This window comes from Schistocerca cancellata, chromosome 5 (genome assembly GCF_023864275.1).
Source record: "Schistocerca cancellata isolate TAMUIC-IGC-003103 chromosome 5, iqSchCanc2.1, whole genome shotgun sequence".
Taxonomy (NCBI): Eukaryota; Metazoa; Arthropoda; class Insecta; order Orthoptera; family Acrididae; genus Schistocerca; species Schistocerca cancellata.
This window is the reverse complement of record NC_064630.1, coordinates 498,746,553-498,762,755: the sequence shown is the minus strand read 5'-3', so window position 1 is coordinate 498,762,755 and position 16,203 is coordinate 498,746,553.

Genomic DNA, 16,203 nt, shown 5'->3' with positions numbered 1-16,203 from the left:
TAAGCGGTGTCGGGCGTGGCCTGCACTTGTATGGGTGACCATCCGGGTCGCCATGTGATTTTGCCATTTTTCGGGGTGCACTCAGCCTCGTAATGCTAATGGAGGAGCTAGTCAACCTAATAGTAGCGGCTCCGGTCAAAGAAAATCATTATGACAAGCGGTAGAGCGGTGTGCTTACCAAACGACCCTCCTATCCGCATCCTCAGCTGGGGGTGGTCCCGATGGGCCACTTGTGGCCTGAAGACGGAGTGCCTTTTAGCTACAAAACCATAGTTTTCAACATAATCTCCGAACACCTTACAGCGCCGGGGGAGGGCGTGGTAGCACCCTACAGTTCGACGTGGGAACTAACGTCTTTGTGTATCAGTAACCTCCCCAACGTCCCTGTACTGCGTTCCGCGCAGTGCATTCTCCACTGGGACAAACAGATCGAAGCTGGAAGCCGCAAGATGGAGGCTGTAGGGTGCGTGAGGAAGAACAGTTCAAAGAAGATTTGTGAGCTCCTCTCGGGTGCGCAGACTTGTATGAGACCCTACGTTAAGGAGAAAGAGAAGTTCGTTTGCATTTTTGTGGCGAAGAATTCGCTGACAAAAGTTCAATAAATTTCCTAGTTGAGTGTTGCATCATGACGGAGGACATCTAACAGAATAACCCCTACAGAGTCCCAGAGGACAGTCGGCACAACTACCAGCTGAGGGTGTGATTGAAGTTTACCTTAAGGGGAAAGATGGTGTGGCGCCGCTCCATGGATTGCCGTTGAGCTTCCGGTTGGAAGTGATAAACCATTGTTTCATCACCTGTGGCGATGTTGGACAAAAACTTATCACGATCAGCCCCATAACAAGCAAGCAACTCCGCACCGATGCTCCTTCGTTGCTTTTTATGGTCTTCTGTTAGTCGGTGAAGAACCCAACGGGCACAAACTTCTCAGTACCCCAATTGGTCGACGAGTGTGCTGCACTGCCAACAGATATGTCCAATTGTGCAGCGAGGTGTTTGATATCAGTCGATCACCTCGAATGAGAGTGTCCGCACGTTCCAACGTTGCAGGATCCAAGACTGTGTATGGCTGACGGGCACGTCGGAGGTCGGACAGGTTTGCGCGACCTTGTTGCGATGGTAATAGACGTCTCGCCCAGTGGCTCACAGTGCATTTGCTTTCTTCCCAGTCTCCTTAGGCATTCTGCAACCACTTATGAATATCTGTGATGCTCTGATTTTCGCCCAAAAGAAACTTAATGACAGCTGAAGGCTTTTACGACCGGATGACATAGCTGCTCGTAAATCTATCGTGATGCGAGGTCGTAGTGAAGGAGCAGAAGTATTTCTTGGACCACAACCTCGTATCCCGAAAGGTTTACCAGCAGTTAATGACAGTTACCTATCTGGAAACCACTTCCATTGCAATTTTGAAGACTACGTATAGAGCCGACCCCTATCAGAATTCCATGAAAGTATAGCGGCTGAAGCGGAAATATTTCACGATGTCGCACAACAAACTCAACAATTCGTGAACCAAAACTGGCTGAGAAAATAAACTGCTGCATATCTTGTTGTACGCCCCTAGTTGATTCATTTGTTACACTTTTACTTTCTTCTCATTAGAACTTTTCGGACTGTTGTAAGACAATATTTTTACAATACATTATCGCAGTAAACCGGGAGTGGTAAGGAGAGGATCCCAATTGTGCATCCAGTTCCGGTATTCATCTGGGAACCAAGTCCATCTCCTAAAAGTCACTGTCGGATTTGCGGTCTGTAGTAATAGCAGTAGTAGTAGTAGTAGTAGTAGTAGTATTAGTATTGTCGTTGCTGTTGCTGTTGTTGTTGTACTCTTCACTCTGTCGACTGGTTGTATGCAGCTCTGCACGATAGTCTATAGTCTGCTATAATCTATGTCTTCGCATACCTAGTGAAACCTACATCCCCTTAAATTTGCCTACTGTATTCTGCTTTCTATATTACGAAATTGCAGATTGCCTGATGCCTAAAAATGTTTCTTATCAAAAGATACCTTTTTTTAAACTAAGCTGTGTCATAAATTTTTCTTTTCCTCAGTTCTATCCAGTACCTCCTAATTCGTTGATCCATCCCCCCATCTGACCTTATGTATTCGTTTATAGCACCATATATCCAAAATTTGTATTCTCTTCCCATCTGATATGTTTATTGTCTGCGTTTTACTTCAGAGAAAGCTATACTCAAGTCAAATACTTTCGTAGAAAACTTCAAAACTCTAACGTTTATATTCTTTGTTAACCAATTTTTCAGTTTCAGAAACGCTTTTGTTGCTATTGTCACTCTGCATTTTATATCGTCACTATTTCTGCCATGATAAGTTATTTTGCTGCCCAAATAGCACAATTATTTACTGGTTTTAGCGTCTGATCTACTGATCTAACTCCTTCAACATCGCCTAATTTGGATCGACTACTTTTGCGTAACAACTGTTTTACTTTTGTTGATGTGCATTTGATAACTATCTCCGAGATGCTATCATATTCCGTTCAACTCCTTTTCCACGTTATTTGTGTTCTCTGACAGAATTACAACGACATTAGCAAGCCTGTAAACTTTTCCCTCTTCTCCCTGAAATTTAATTTCGTTTTGAAATTTCTCCTTGTCCTCTTTCACAGTCTGCTCAATGAACAGTTTGAATAAAATCGGAGGTAGACTAACATCCTATCTCACCCTGTTCTCGACTACTGCTGACCATTCATATCCTTCGAGTCTTATAACTGCCGTCTAGCTTCTCTACAACTTCTAGATATACTTTCGCTCCATGTACGAGTATTTCATGCTTGATACCCATTGTTTTCTACCTTCAGATTTAAGACAAACTTTCAAACTTTTCTGCGTGTTTGGAAAACTGAAGGTATAGATCTGAATGTGTGGTCGATTTTCGTAAATCTTTGACTCGTCTGTCAATCTGTCTAGGTACTATTGTGCGTTAGGTTCGCTGCAGCATACTATGCTCACCAAACTGTTGAAGTATATTTGGAGTGATCTGAAACAACTATTACTTGACGATCAGGGGCTACGATTCAGCTATAATTATTTATTAATCAAACAAATATTTGGCGGCAAATGAATAACTGGATTGGGCAACTGGTAGTATCAACCATTAAGAAATGGATTAGTTGGTATCCAAAAACAACTAGTAATTAAAGTTAGTTGCTAAGCCACTACACAGTGTATAACCAAGACATCTAAAGTGTGATAAGTTCATAAGTTAATTTCGTTCGCGAAACTTCCAATGGCGTCAGGAAGGGTATGTGGTCACCAACTAACATTGCCTCAACCCATATTAAAATACCGACGTCATAGGAGAGATGCGGAATGAGAAGGAGAGGAAGGGGAACTAGAGTAACATTCAAGAATTTCAAAATATCACAACCGTGAGCACATTCGGCTGTGTGCGCCCAGAAAACAGTATTATTAGACATGACCAACAATGTACGGGGGAACCCCTTCAGTTTGCTCTTCGACTTTTCAGTCTCCAGTTTCCACCGTCACCCTGCATTCAGTCTCTTTGTACAGCACGTAGTATCTAAACGGACATCGCTAAGCTCATACGGCGAAACGTCCACGATAAAACTCAATCCTGATCGCCTGTTACGTTTCAGACGTGACGGCAGATACTCGTCCAACGCCCAACGTGGCGTACACTAGTTGAAAATGTTAGCTGCTATATGATCTGCAGCACTCAAGTAGTACATATCCACACGTGTCAATGAGTACATAGCTGAGCGCCGAAACTGCCGCTACGCCTTCCAGTTAGTTCGTTAGAGCAGTGCATAGGCTTTATAGCAGCGAACTCACCTATAACTAATTAAGAGTTTTAGATGATTTAACACTAGTGTTAGTTTACGAGTGTCAAAGATGCTGTAGGTGAATGGGAGCCCAGATAAACTCTTAGACATAGATCGCTTGGAGCTGATTGGTAGGGCGTTACACCAAACACAGGGTCACAAAGCGCGAGGAAGTTGCAGGTATCGCACGTGGGGCTAGTTTACTTTGTTGGTTTTACAGTTTCACTGCAATATCATTACTGTTTTATGTCTACTTTGTCACGTTTTTACAAAAACCAAGTGTGAAGGGAAACATCCATGCGCATTGAGCTGTATTGGGCGTAAGGATGGTTGGTTGTTTGGGGAAGGAGACCAGACAGCGGGGTCATCGGTCTCACCGGATTAGGGAAGGACGGGGAAGGAAGTCGGCCGTGCCCTTTCAGAGGAACCATCCCGGCATTTGCCTGGAGTGATTTAGGGAAATCACGGAAAACCTAAATCAGGATGGCCGGACGCGGGATTGAACCGTCGTCCTCCCGAATGCGAGTCCATTGTCTAACCACTGCGCCACCTCGTTCGGTGGGCGTAAGGCTTTTCCTATCTTGTGTGAAAATTTTGTCTTTACCAATGGGAGAACGTCACGCAACTTTTGTGCAGCTGTGCGTACATCAGTTGTTATTATGCGAAAATTGAAGCAGTACGTACATGATCTGTAATACTGTGACACAGCTCTGTAACAATCAGTATGATATCACTTTGTCAGTTACTCAACGTGTATACTTCTCTAACCACTTCCACCATCTTAATCTTCTGCCACCTAACTAAATGTATCTGTAAAGATGCCATCCATCACTTTGCGAAGTAGATGAGTACATAAATGTGTAAGTTTTCTTGTTGATGGCTTCCTTTTTGAGAAGACGTTTCTTCTGACTTGTCTGTCCCAGTGACTACCTATTCTTGTAGATAGAAACATTCCCTGTACCAGTTTCTGTGTAACGGCTTTAGGACACGGTTAGTGGGACTCAAGTAAACGCGTAGTAAGAGATGGCTCTTAAGCACCCAGGCCAGTAGCAAGTTTCTATTCGTAAGTAACATGGAACCTTAAGGCAGCAATATTTTTTCTGTTAATTTAGTTTTTTGTTTTGTTTTTGTTTTTTATATATGCTCCATATTATACGTAGACGGTGTTTCAAAAATACACCGACAAACTTCGAGGGTAAGTAGAAGTTGTCTTGAAGAACAAAATGAGGACAAGAACCCGTGTCCGCTACAGGCGAAAGCGCTTGTGCATATATGTATATACAGGGTGATACCGTGATGAACATACAAACTTTCAGGGTTGACGTACAAGGATAAGTGTATCAATTTGAGGTAAGGCACTCTGGTCCGGAAACGAATATGTCGAAAGTTACAAGGGAAAATCGTTCTGACACCTCTGACATTTGATTACATGTACTGGTACTGTCGTTGTTAAGACTGTAGAGTAGATAATTTTCAAAGATAGTAGTATGGACCAAAACAAGAAAAAAAGTCCAGAAAACATCGCTCTAAAATGCAGGAGCTATTAGCACTCTTTCATCTTCGCTACAGGGAAACACATCTCCTCTATTGAACAACTGGTCATGACATCCCATATATGCAAATGATATAGGTTGGTGGCTTCTCAAATTCTTGCCCATTCCATGTAGGGCCTATGTGTTTAGAAGTGTCCTAAGGTTAGCAAATTTCCTTCCTAGTGCGAGCTTCGTCAATGGAGACGTTCATGGCTGCCCTCTCCGTGGAGCTACCCGCATGTCCTGGGAACAAACCTCATTTAAAACTTCTCGCAGTCCTCTGTGGTCCACAGAGTTTAACTCCCGGCAGGCGGCGCGTCCACTGAGTTCCAACCGTTGTGGCTCGACGCCGGCAAACCCAAAGCGTCAGTGACGCCTTGCTAAGGGTCGTGTTACGGAATGGAATGACGCGTAACACCTAGAAATTGTGTCAACACGGTCTGCTTAAGTTTGCACTGGGAAATTACAGTGAGTTAATACTGATCTAACGAAATGCCTCAGAAAATAGATGGAAGCTTTTCACCCTGTTGAACGGACTAAACTATTGAGGATTCTAAAGGTAGCATGTAGAAAATACAGGGAGCGAGTGGTTATTTTAAACTTGTCCCAGAACCATACTCAGGTAGTTAAAGATCATGAAATGGAAACAGTAACTGAGAAGGGAGCGATACACGATTATAGTCTATATTCTCATGCTATTCATTCATTCCATTGTGCAAACTGTAAAGCAAACCAAGGAGAAATTTGAACAGCAAACAATTTCAAATGAATACCTGTTGCTGTAGTTACAGGGAGATGAAGAGGCTTGCACAGTATAGACTGGTACGGAGAGCTGCATCAAACCGTAGTCGGACTGAATATCAAAATAATAACAAAACGGCCCTTAGCAGGTTGGGGTGAGGTGGTGGGGGCAATGGAGGGAACTACTCTGAATGCCAGGTCCCATAAATCATATCGTTTGGGATCCTAATGAATGGGGGTTGTATACACAGTACCAGGAGAAGTTAAAATTTAGATTTATAATGAGGTGTGATTTACAGCTGTCAGATAACTGTGAAAATTCATTGCAGGTGACCGTCAGCTCTTTCTTATTTTTTTGCTTTTTCGTCTATTGTGAAGTTTGACACTTAAAGTAAAATAGTAGACCTCCATTAAAAGAGCTATGCTTATTAAGTCACGAATACCCCTTTAATTCGATGTGTTACACATTTTGGTACATGGCTATCGCCCAATGGTTACCCTGTCAGTATATTCAGCCACTGAAAAGGTATTCTGGAAGATCTGTAAAACGTCCATCTTTCTCTAACTGTCGAAGGCACGCGCATAAATATTGTCAAGCGCCAGGAACAGTGTTTCATATGAAGCGTCATGTCTCGACTGCACCGAATATTATTACAGAGACGAAACATTCAATAGCGGAAAGAGCCTGGTCGTTACCTATTTAATTAAGATAGTTGGGGTTGTGTTAAGGGACTGATCAACTGCGAAGCCGGTTTCGAAACACCTTCAATCCACATCCGTGTTGCTCCATGAATTCACCATTACCATGTCAACATTCGAAAAACTGATATTATAAAATGTGTCAAATGAAGATTCCCAGCAGTTGTATTATGCCAAATAAACTGTAGTTGTCAATTGGTATATACATGTGTAGCTGTCCAACGAATAAAAACAATGTGTATCTGATTTTCGTATTAGCTGCTATTGCAAACTTTGTAACATATTCCGTTAAAGTTATGAATTTTGAAACGAGAATGTTTATATTAACAGAAGTAAAAAGGTAAAGTAAAGCTGTCATCAGTCCGAAGATTGTTTGAAACACCACAGTGCTTTACTAGGATTGGTCTTGTTGGAAGTGACATACCGTTCCCTTCGTCCGCTCATATAACTTATATATCGAGCCAGTTGTAAGGATACCTACAGTTTGACATGCACCATAAAAACGAAGCCACTCGGTGTTTTTCACGCAAACTACATTTCTTTCCTTAACCCGAATTCGTAATGGTCCTAGACAGTCGAACAATACTCAGGAGTTGGTCAAATATAAAATGGACAATTTGACATAGTTGTCTTGATTTACTCTAGCGCGATAATGCGTCCTAGTGTATGTATTGGACGCGGTAGCATTTCCATTAGTGACTAAGTGGTGCGGATGGCCGTCTGTCACAACTGCGTCACAGAGTTGCTGTTGGAAACGCTAATGTTCGTATTTTATGTTCCAAACAACGAGTATCCTTGAATGCAACATCATACCACATTAATATTACTTCGCGTCGCCTACGAGCTATAAAAAGAGAACCGTAAACACCAGCGGAAAGACACAGATACCTCTTGGTAGAGACGTCTGTTACATAAAAAAGAATCAGGGGCAACAGCTTCCTGGTGTAGGTATCGTACATTTGACCCAAGGAGGTGACACTAAATGAGGATGCTTTCAGATTCCCATTACAGATTATAGGAGTATTTATTTCCACCACAAAGCGACTCTAAAAATCAAGTGACTACGGTGTGGTGTAATCAGACTACAGATTTTGTCATTGCATCGCTAGCATAAACATCTTGCTCACAAATATTGTGCATATTGCAGACGCGTTTCATAGATTGCATCTTTGTAGTTTTTGGCTGATATATGGGATTATCTTGGCTCAAAGCTTTTGGAAGATAAACGCAAGTGTATTTTATTGTCTGCGACGAGTGCCACAGGTCAGATGTTACTGTTTTGCTATAGGAAACTAGTGGACGCTACATGTGTTTTAGTTGGACTACGATATTCATCGTATTCATTAGTCTCAAGTTCAATTAAATATCGCTGCGGTGGACTCATAAAGTGGCTTCCTAAAAAAGAAATCGAATGCTTCCCGAGAAATATCGAATTTCGAACTAGCACATGCAACAAATTAACGATTTATCACACAATGAAATATTTTTATGAGTGAAATCCTTCCGATATTTTATTTTTTGGTGCCGTAAGTTTAATCTTCGTTCATCATCAGAGAGATTAAAACATTAGTCGTACGAACCAATTCATACCAGTACTATAATTTCCGATAGCGACAAATGTAAAATAAACACAATGCTTTGGGGATCTCGATAACCCAAAGGTAATGACTCAAGTTCACATAGATAATTCTTATCTGCTGATGAAAACAGCTTCAAAAATGTATATACCCAACGGACTGCGGACGGTATACATTCAACGGATTGAGAAGGGGACACTGTTACACTATTGAATGTATTTAGTAAACGTGCTGATTAACACCGAGATACAATGTAATGAAGGCACAACATCGCAGGGCTAACTTACGTTACTTCTAGCCATATATTTACTCGTAAATATATGGCCAGAAGTCAGGTAAATTAGACCTGCGATGTTGTGCCTTCAGTAAATTGTATCCCGGTGACAATCAACACATACATTCCTTTTCAAGCAGTTGTGACAGAACCAGAAGAGAAGCTGCAGCAGACGTCGAAGAGTTTTACAAGAAGACACAAGGAGTATCTAATACAGATAAATATAGGAAAGACAAAAGTAACGAGAAGGAACAGAAAAGGAGCACCCGATAACATATTCATAGATGGAAAAAAGGTAGAACAATCCGTTCTGTGCCTGGTAAGTTTAATGACCTGAAACGTAAGGCTTAGAGAAGAAATAAGGACGACAATATCCATGGGAAAGATAGCATTTGAAAAGGTGAAGCAGTTAGTAACAGCTAGAAGATTCCAATAGAGTTGAGGAAAATATTTGCGTAATATTAGGTCTAGAGTGTAGTGAATGATGGACAGTTAAAAAGAATGAAGACGGTTTTGAAAAATCGCTATGGAAAAGAATGTTAAGGTAACGTGGGCTGACAGACTGAAAAATGAAGGAGTGTTAGAAATATGAGAAGAAAGATTAGTCGAAGTGCTCAGAAAGAGTGAAAAATCTTGACTGGGACATATACTACGTAGAAACATTCTGTAACAAATAATTGTCGACAGAAATATGGAAGGAGTGAGAGGAAGAGGTTGGCAGATAATTGGAATGATGAACGACGACAGAAATGGAAGAACATACACAAACAGATGAAGGAAGAAAGAAAGATTCGCGGAACAGGACGCGGTGGAGAGCTTCCTGTTGAAACCTGCGACAAGACAGATAAACTACACTAGAAAAAGAAGAAGAAGAAGAAGAGGAGGAAGAAGAAGAGGGGGCCTATTACTAGTATGATAACTATAATTAATCGTTTGTGGTACTTGATAGTGAAAAGTAACGTTTGCTTCTTCAATGAATTCCTACACGCCTCATAAGAAATAATTTCTAAAGACCGTCGTTTGCCCCATCGTGACGAAGAAATGTGATATTTGGATCAAAGGTGAGTAAAACCTTTATCTGTAATAGTGCAGAAACGCGGTTGCCAGTGAGGCCACCCTTGAGCACGACAAGCGCTTCAAGCAGCGAGATGTCGTCACGTGTGAAGGAAGGGCCAGAACTCAGAAATTCATGTGAGGTGTGATGCTGCAGGTAGGCACGCTTTTGCACCATTACGAAGGAAGCCTGCGGACAAATTTGTGTCAAATTACACGTTTCTTCGTCGCAACGGGGGAATACGACGGGGTTTCAGAGAGTGAGCCTTTAATGCTTTTGCGCAGTTATTTGCATCTGTAGCAAAAGTAATTTAGCGCCACGTATATTACTAACAAATAATTGTGTGAAAACGGAGGAAATATGTGTAATATTACAGCTTTAGTCAGAGAACAAAATGTAAAAAAAAGCATTATACCAAAAGTTACTTTACAACGCTACCGCCTGAAAAAACGACGTCGATTTTGATTCAATTACGGCATATGCCATCTGGGAGTTAGTAGCTGTACTAATAATGGTTTCAACGTTGCGCGTCAACGGATAGCGTTTTGGCACGGGTACTTTGTCTACGCATTAGTAACGAACGCTCATAGCCAGAAAGATCAGCGTGGTATAAACGTGTGAAGCAAGTAGGCAACCATTCTACGGAGACGCAATCGAGACCTCTACAGCCAACTGAGCTAACCAGAAAGAGGTCAGACAGTGACCTTCCGAATGGCGGAATAGTCACATCGGGAACTACCACGCAAGTTGGTCGTGCTGCTCCAGTTGTGCAACGATGCTGGTATCAGAGGTCATGTAAACATTCTCACACCCGTAGACGAGGTTCTGGACGTCCAGCACAGACACCCGCCAGGGTCGTCCTGTTGTAAGTGCAGCAGTGGCAGATCATGCAGTTACCACAGCACAGATAAGAAGACTTGTGAGCCGAGACGTCTCAACATGAACTACTATGAACTGATTATTAGCAGTGGGACTACGGGCACGCAAACCCCTAGCCGGTCTTCCACTCACGCTACAGCATCGATGTGCACGGATCGGTTGGTACCGTCACAGGATAGTTTGGAAGATGGATCGTGCGAGCCGTGGTCTTCAGCAATGAATGCAGATTCTTCCTGCACGTAACTGATGGTCGTTTGCGGGTACTATGTAGACATGATGAGCGGTGTCTTGTAGACCACATTCGACTAAGACACATTTGATCCATTCCATGCCTTATGGTCTGGGGTGCGATAAGCTACATCTCTCGTACACCTTTGGGGTTTATGGAGGCGACGATAACAAAAAAAAATAGGTTCAAATGGCTCTGAGCACTATGGGACTCAACATCTGAGGTCATCAGTCCCCTAGAACTTAGAACTACTTAAACCTAACTAACGTAAGGACATCAGACACATCCATGCCCGAGGCAAGATTCGAACCTGCGACCGTGATGTCGCGCGGTTCCAGACTGAAGCGCCTAGGACCGCTCGGCCACACCGGCCGGCACGGTAACCAAAGCTTGGTACGTGCAGAATAGTATTAGATGCGTTAGTTTGGCGTTCTTACAACGGGAAGGTGATGGGTTCTTCCAACAGGATAATACTCGCCCATCCACATACCCGTGAAAATCAATGTTCTGTGCGCGACGTGCAGCAGTTTCCCTGGATAACACGATCTCCAGACTTATCTCAAATCGGAAACGTGTGGGATAGGATGGGAACAGATGTGACTCGTGCGTCTCGTCAACGTGATGAAATCGAGCAGACGTGACATACTGTATCCCACCGCCGTCTGTGCTGGATGCCAAACTCAGCGCCTGCATTGCTGTCTGTGTAGGCTACACCATGTACTGATATGGGCGTTTCAGCCTGTGTCGGTATCCGGTACCACAGAACCGGGTGTGCTGTAGATTTGCGAATGTAATCCATGTACTCCATATATAATGTTGCAACAATAAATCATGAGTGATTTGGCGATCTGTAAAGCGGTTTACTGTTTTTTTTTTCTGGAAGTATGTCTATGTATTATGCTAACCACGGGCCCATTACGCTACGCATGCCCGATATGTACTATTCCTCTAAGATTTAAGCAGACCGGTCTGCGCCAGCGGCCTCTCGCTGCGGATGAGAGCGGGAGATTCAATATCGGTGAGAAAATTGGGCAGACATGTCGTTCCGCATTGGGACACGGATGATGCCACAGCGGGCGCGCTGGCCGCTAATTAGACGCGGATCAATTAGGCGAGGCTGCCCTCCCAGCGGCGCCAATTAAGGCTGCGGCGAGCCAGGCCAGCTAGCGAGCCCCGCTTGCTGAGGCTCCCCGTCCTACCTCCTACCCCCCCCCCCCCCGCCCGTCCCTCTCTCTCCAGCTCTTGTTGGCCTCACCCTTCTTCTTTCCTGTGTGTGGGGTTCCGCAGAGGCCGAGACACGACGGAGGCTGCCTGGCCAGGACAACCAGCTGTGCCACTTTACTCACTTGTTTTCGTCTCTGGTGTTTCTGTTCCAACAGTAGCTCGTGGTAGACCGTTAGACTCCAAGCCCTTGCGAAATAGAGCAGGAACTTTAGTTTTGGAAGAGGGTCGCTTGAGGACAAGTATCCACTCTCTGAACTCTGCCACGAGCTCTGGTGAGCCCATGGTACCAATCGACAGCCGTGTCAATCACTGGCAATGGCGTCATTCTGAGCGGTATTGCCTGTTTTTGTGACCTCGTGAACTAGAGCCACAACTACCCACTAAAGTAGTTCCTGAATTGTCATTACGAGGTTTATTGCACCCCAGTCTAGTCTTCTTAGAAGGAAAAATCTCTAGCCGTATGGGAAATCGAACATGGGTACTCAAAATGACAGTCTGACACGCTGACCTCTCAGATACGGAAGCAGACTTTGTCAGACATAGAGGGTGTCCGAAAAAAGTGACATATTTCTGTTCAAAAGTATAAGAAATGTTCCTATGATCACACGTCCAGGAACCAATACCTGATGAAACGTGTGCCAGTCTGCCCCTCATTGCCATCTGTTTTTTACTTAGAAGCAGACACTATTGGTAGTGCTGCAGTATGTGGTTACCAGTCATTCTGACAGTTCCTTGAGACCTTCACTGCAGTGAATGACTCAATCCTTAAAATACATTTGGCTCCTGTCGGACTGCGTTACGTGCATTGGTCACATGCTCCTGTAAAGTTTGCACGTAGTTGATGGATTGAGCATACACCAATGCGTTAAATGTCTCTATAGCCAGATATCCACTGGATTCAGTTCAGTGACAAGCAGAGGCCATGTCACAGGATCCTTCTGACCAATACATCGCGCATGAAGCATTGCAGTGTGATCCTGTAGCACAACCCGCAGAAAATGGGGCGATGCCCCGTCGTGCATAAACAATTTACATCTTGCAATCTTTGCACCGCTTTGAAATGCTTTCAAGATCTGACTGCATAATTGTACACGCTTTTTGAATACACTGCTTATTTAATGACAACTGCATTATCTGTGACTAGGCAAACGTACTGTAAATATTGTCTCCAAATTTACGAACATAGAGAATGAACAACAAGGAACTCAACAAACTTCTCAGGTTTGTTTCCAAGTTTATTAAAGGGTGGAGCGCAAGAAAACGGCACCTAGTACAGACAGCTTGTGCCGCGCGGGATTAGCCGAGCGGTCTGGGGCGCTGCAGTCATGCGCTGTGCGGCTGATCCCGGCGGAGGTTCCAGTCCTCCCCCGGGCATGGGTGTGTGTGTGTGTGTGTTTGTCCTTAGGATAGTTTAGGTTAAGTAGTGTGTAAGCTTAGGGACTTATGACCTTAGCAGTTAAGCCCCACAAGATTTCACACACATTTGAACAGCTCGTCGATTACCTAAGATTTGTTCCCCGCCACGAGCACATACAACAACGAATTGACGAATTAGATAATAAACAAATAATAAACAAGCTAATGGAACTGTCTGTATTTACTGAATTGATCTTATCTTTTACATTACATTGCATTGAGTGTTGAGAAAGAAGCACTTCTGCGTACGGCCTAACATGTTAATATACACTTTGCACAGTTCTGCGCATCATTTCTGAAAATTTCGTAACGATTATTGTTGTTCAAGTCTTATAATTTTATTGGGTTATTTGCGTACAGTTTTCCCTTTAGATTGTCTCACAGATAAGTGGTAAGGTCCGACGAACACAGCGGCCACAATCCTTTATTTCTGACAGCATTTCTTTTGTGAATGTTTCATGAATTCGTGTCACCGACTCACCTAAAGTGTAACAAGTTGCCCTATCCTGTTGAAAGACTGCAGACGTACGTTCATGAGGGGTCAGCTGTAGGTTAAATTACTCGGAGAGTCTCACATACACAGCAGTGTTTACTGTTGTTTCAAAACATCTGGGACCAACAATACGACCTAATGACACGTTACACCACACTCCGATTTTTTCACCGTGAAGAAATGCCTCATTAAATTTATATGCGGACTGCTTTTTGACTGGCTGTCTGGTCTATGGTCTTGTGGTAGTTCAAATGTCCCTTCAGACAGCCGGCCGGAGAGGCCGAGCGGTTGTAGGCGCTACAGTCTGGAACCGCGCGACCGCTACGGTCGCAGGTTCGAATCCTGCCTCGGGCATTGATGTGTGTGATGTCCTTAGGTTAGTTAGGTTTAAGTAGTTCTAAGTTATAGGGGACTGATGACCTCAGCAGTTAAGTCCCACAGTGCTCAGAGACATTTGAACCTTCAGACAGGACCAGACTTCATCATGCATGAAACACAGCAGTGGATCCATCTTCCCACTCTCATTTGTTGGACATTGCGGTTCATTTTTCGAGAGGATACATCTTGCTGATACATCTGCCTCACACGTTTTAACCAAGTCGCAACGGCTTTCGTACTGACACTATAAAACGTGGCCGCATCACCTTCAGAACAACAGATGTGAATTGGTGAGTAACAATGAGTAGTCTAGTACTCGGGACCGGTTTTTTGTACGCCACCCTGTACTACAGGGTTACTTCCATATCTGTCAGTGACTTCCCATCCTAGACAACGTGCTGATCCCATTCTGCCAATAAGTCTCAAATTTATTCAACATAGCTTGATACACCGTACTACCGTACTTTCGATGAGAAGTCTGTGTGTAGTATTGAGTGAAACACTTTTCAATAGTCACTAAATATTGCATGTACCTGACTACTTTGGTCCATGGCTTTTAGAATCTCATGTTGTGTCACGTCACCCACATCCATGTTCGCAACCGTTCTAGCCCTATCTACACGTGCTAAAAAGTTGTAAACCTCTTTAATCAACTGTGTGTGCTGGAGCTCTGACAATAGTCGTGCGCCAAGCCTCAGTTTTGGTCTGCTGAAAGTTGGACTATCAATTTTCATTCAGTAGTCTAAGAATATAGATTTTTAACGCAAAGTATTTCGTTATTAAGTTACAACTGTCTGTGGTAATCGCTGAAAAGGATTTTGTGGCGATTTGTCTAGAATATTTCTTGTACACATGGAAGTTAAATAAAGTCGTACTATATGTTGTCGTGACATCTTTATACGGTACTGTTAGATGTTGCTCTTACACTGTTGAGGTGGAGCGTTGTGATTACCTGTTAAATAGAGTTTTCGTCGGCAATACACAAGTGATAGTGCTTGGCATGGATTCTACAAGTCCACGGCAGGTTTACGAAGGTATTTGATACCGAATGCTTACTGAAGAGTCAATGCAGTGCCAGTTAATTACGGGCCGATGGGTTTAGGCGCCTACCTGACGTCCTATAGCATCCCAGATATGTTCCATTGCGATCTGAGCGTTCGAATATGGTGACCAAGAGATCAACGTGAGTTTATTGTCATAAGCCTAAAGACCACTGCGGCAGATTGTAGCCTTGTGGCACGAGCAGCTATCCTATTGGAAGATGCCCTCGCACTCAGGGAAAATATCGAACATAATGGGATGCAGGTGTCAGGAATAACGGTCAAAAAGTTTACAACTGGCATTCTGCACTCTATTACTGCTACGGGCCCCGTGGAAGCACAGATGATTCTCTCCTTTAGCTTGATATTGTCCCCAATAGCCAGCACTCTTCACTCGGTACATGTTTCGAGCGGACGTTTGCCTGTATGTTGGTGCATCTGGACACGACTATCGACCTGGTTTAAAAACAAATTTGATTCAACTGGCCAGCTGACACATTTAGGTTCGTCCATGATCTAATGCTTAACGCGGAACGCGAACCATGTGTCGTTTCTGATGAATCTCCACATCTCTGAGAGATGACTGATAGGTTGGAGGACGGACTGAAAAATCCGTAGTGACAAGAAATAAAAACACCTACAGCCGTCCTTATGATTTTATTTTATTTTGTGGCTACCAGTTTCGACGTTTCATTGCGTCATCTTCAGGATGTTTTGATGTGGTGCAAGTTGATACGATCCCAATGCATAACATGCATAACCCATCAGTTGCCAGCATTATTGGATTCACAGATAATGTGTCAGGACTTCAACCATCAACTGTCAACTGACACATTCAATTTGAACGGTTCTCGT